The sequence below is a fragment of the Tribolium castaneum genome, chromosome 5 (assembly GCF_031307605.1).
Source record: "Tribolium castaneum strain GA2 chromosome 5, icTriCast1.1, whole genome shotgun sequence".
NCBI classification, from domain to species: domain Eukaryota; kingdom Metazoa; phylum Arthropoda; class Insecta; order Coleoptera; family Tenebrionidae; genus Tribolium; species Tribolium castaneum.
In genome coordinates, this window is record NC_087398.1 from 15,151,079 (window position 1) to 15,153,882 (window position 2,804).

The following is a 2,804-nucleotide window of genomic DNA, read 5'->3' on the forward strand; positions in this document are numbered from 1 at the left end:
TTGTTACGTCGTTAAACCAAGAATTTTTAATTTCCAGTCTAATTTTGATTTTATAAGTCTTTAAAGATAATTAAAATTTGTCTGAATAAATTTTTAAGAGCTATTTTCACACACATGATTTTTTTGTCCCGTCCGACATGTGTTAACAAAAAGTAAATTGATCAGAAGTCGTTACACAGTGTCATGATCTTTAGTTTCATGGTTTCAAAAGTTTCACAAAATAAAAAATAATTGAGTGCGTTATAAATAAACAAAATTTTATAACGATTGTTAAAAAATAAAATGTGAAGTATTTTTTTATGTCCCGTCCGTCATCAATTTGTATTTCTTTTTCCTGTTCGCATTTGAAATTTTACAAATATGGCTCTAATTGTAGGTTGCAAACAGTTTGACTGGTACTAAGTTCCTAATAAAAACAAAAATTCACTTCGACTTATGCTGTACATAAAAACTGAAAATAAAACCTAAAAATTTGTGCAGTGTCTTTTATTAGTTACGTAACAGATGACACAAAAACATTTTATTGTGTATTATTAAGTGACCAATTTTGTTACAATGCAACAAACTACTAAACTTCTGTTTCGGACAAAGATTTTTCCACAATTTTTTAATTTAAAGTTCATTTAAAGTTTTCAACAACAAAAATGTTCTAAACTTATGTAATATCTACTAACCGTTTTCAAAGCTACAAACTAAGATTTGCTATTTTATCAACAATAACTACTGGTGAAATTACGTAATAGTATATTATTATACGAGTTTTATAAGACTTCTATTATTAAACGAGTGTAATATACTATTTTTTTACTTTCTATTTTTGTTGTTTATTTTTGTAACATATCAAAATCTGTTCTATTTCATCTTCATCTTCATTTTGTTAATTATTCGAGCTTTATGAATAAGCGACTTAACGCTGTTGATAGACCACACACTAAATTACAGTGATGACTGATGACAGTGATGATACCCAGCCCAGCACTGCCAATATAACTCCCAAAAATGTATTAAAAGGAGTTGCGCAAAAGTTCTCCATGTGAAACTACTCTCAGTTTCACAGTGAACAATTTGTATAACCAAAGTAGGAAAAGTTTATTTTTTATACACGGATATGTCAGACAACTATAGTGGAATTTTAGTGATTTTAATAAAAAAACATTGATAGTTACGTTTTGCGATTTATGAAAAAAATGTCACCTGTCGTCAGTAGAAAATCGTCTTTTTGATTTGATTTTGAAATATGTACAAACCGGTAACAGTTTTTGATAATATTGAGTTTGAAAGCATCATTCATAAAAAGACCATTTTCCAAATTTGGACGCAAGTTATAATACGTACAAGTTTTTTTTTGATTTATCAGTTTTTAGCAAAAAGTAAAGAAAATGCAGAATAATTATAGAGCTAATAAATAAATAAGCTAAAGAGGAATTTAAAAATAGCTTCAGATAAACTAGAGTACTGAAAACCAAAGAAAAAACAAAGTTGAGTGTTGTAACTTTGACATTAAGAACGCTTTGAAAATGCGATGACATATTTAGATTTCCTGTAAAAAATTACCTTAAGAACGTTCTTCTTAAAAACGTCTAGGTATCTAGTTGGTGTTTTCTAATCCCAAATATTGAAAATATTTTTAGAGTTTCGATAATCATTTTTGAAATATATATTTTTTCAATTCACTGATTAATTAAGCGTAAACATTATATCAGAAGCAGTCGAACTTGAATACTTACACTTGTTTCATACAGGTAGTTCTTTTGGTTTTCGCTTAAAGAAGTAAATAATAAAAACTAAAATTACAATTTTTTCAATAATTTAAAAACTAAAAATGACACATTAAATTATTTTTATGTTATTCAACATAAAAATGCGCAACTTGTAAAAGGCGATGACATTTAAATTTTCTGTGAAAAAAGTGACTGAAAAATGTCCACTTAAAAACTTCTAGTTCTTTTAGTTTTCGCTTTAAAAAATAAAAACAAAAATTAAAATTTTTTGCTTTTTTTCGATACTTCGAAAATTAAAAATGTTAAAATGTTAAAAATTAATGTTAAAATTTTCTTTCAGATAATAATTGTTCAGCATTAAAATGCGCAACTTTGCTCTAATTTAACCGACTTCGTATCTCTTATAATAACTGAGATCCCATATTGGCGCTCGAAAAACGGCCAAAATTTTTTGACAAAAATTTTTGACCTGGGAAAGTTTTTTGATAAAAAGAACAAACTTTACTTAAAATAAATAAATGAATGTAATGTTTTCTGTAATCAGGCTTTATAATATTAATGAATGACACGGAAATGAATCCTTTTTTACATTTTTATTTAAGTTGTGTTTTGATATTTTCGTTGGCGGACTCACTCTGTATAATGTGATTAACTCGATTAGTAACACGATTTCGTCACTAAAATTGGTTTGCGATATTGCACCAATCGATTGCATGTTAATCAATGAAATTGTCTCTTTAGCTATTCAGAGTGCACCAGGGTCACTGCATATGGGAAATGCTTTTTCACATTTTCTTGTCTCGATTTGCAAAAAAATCTCAGTAGTGTTTCATATGATAATTAATTACAGAGAGAAAGTAAAGTAATGACAGCAAAACATTCATCCATTTTTCGAATCTCATAGTCATAATTACGGTATTTTACAGTTATTTCTAACGCCCAGTGAGGTAGGTTAATCCAGAAAGCCAGACTTTATAACTGGTCCCATTAAAACCAAAAACCTGAATTTAATGGTCTCGGTACCGGTTCAAGTTCAATATCAGGTCATTCGAGCCTTTCTCGAAGAAAATAATAACACATGAC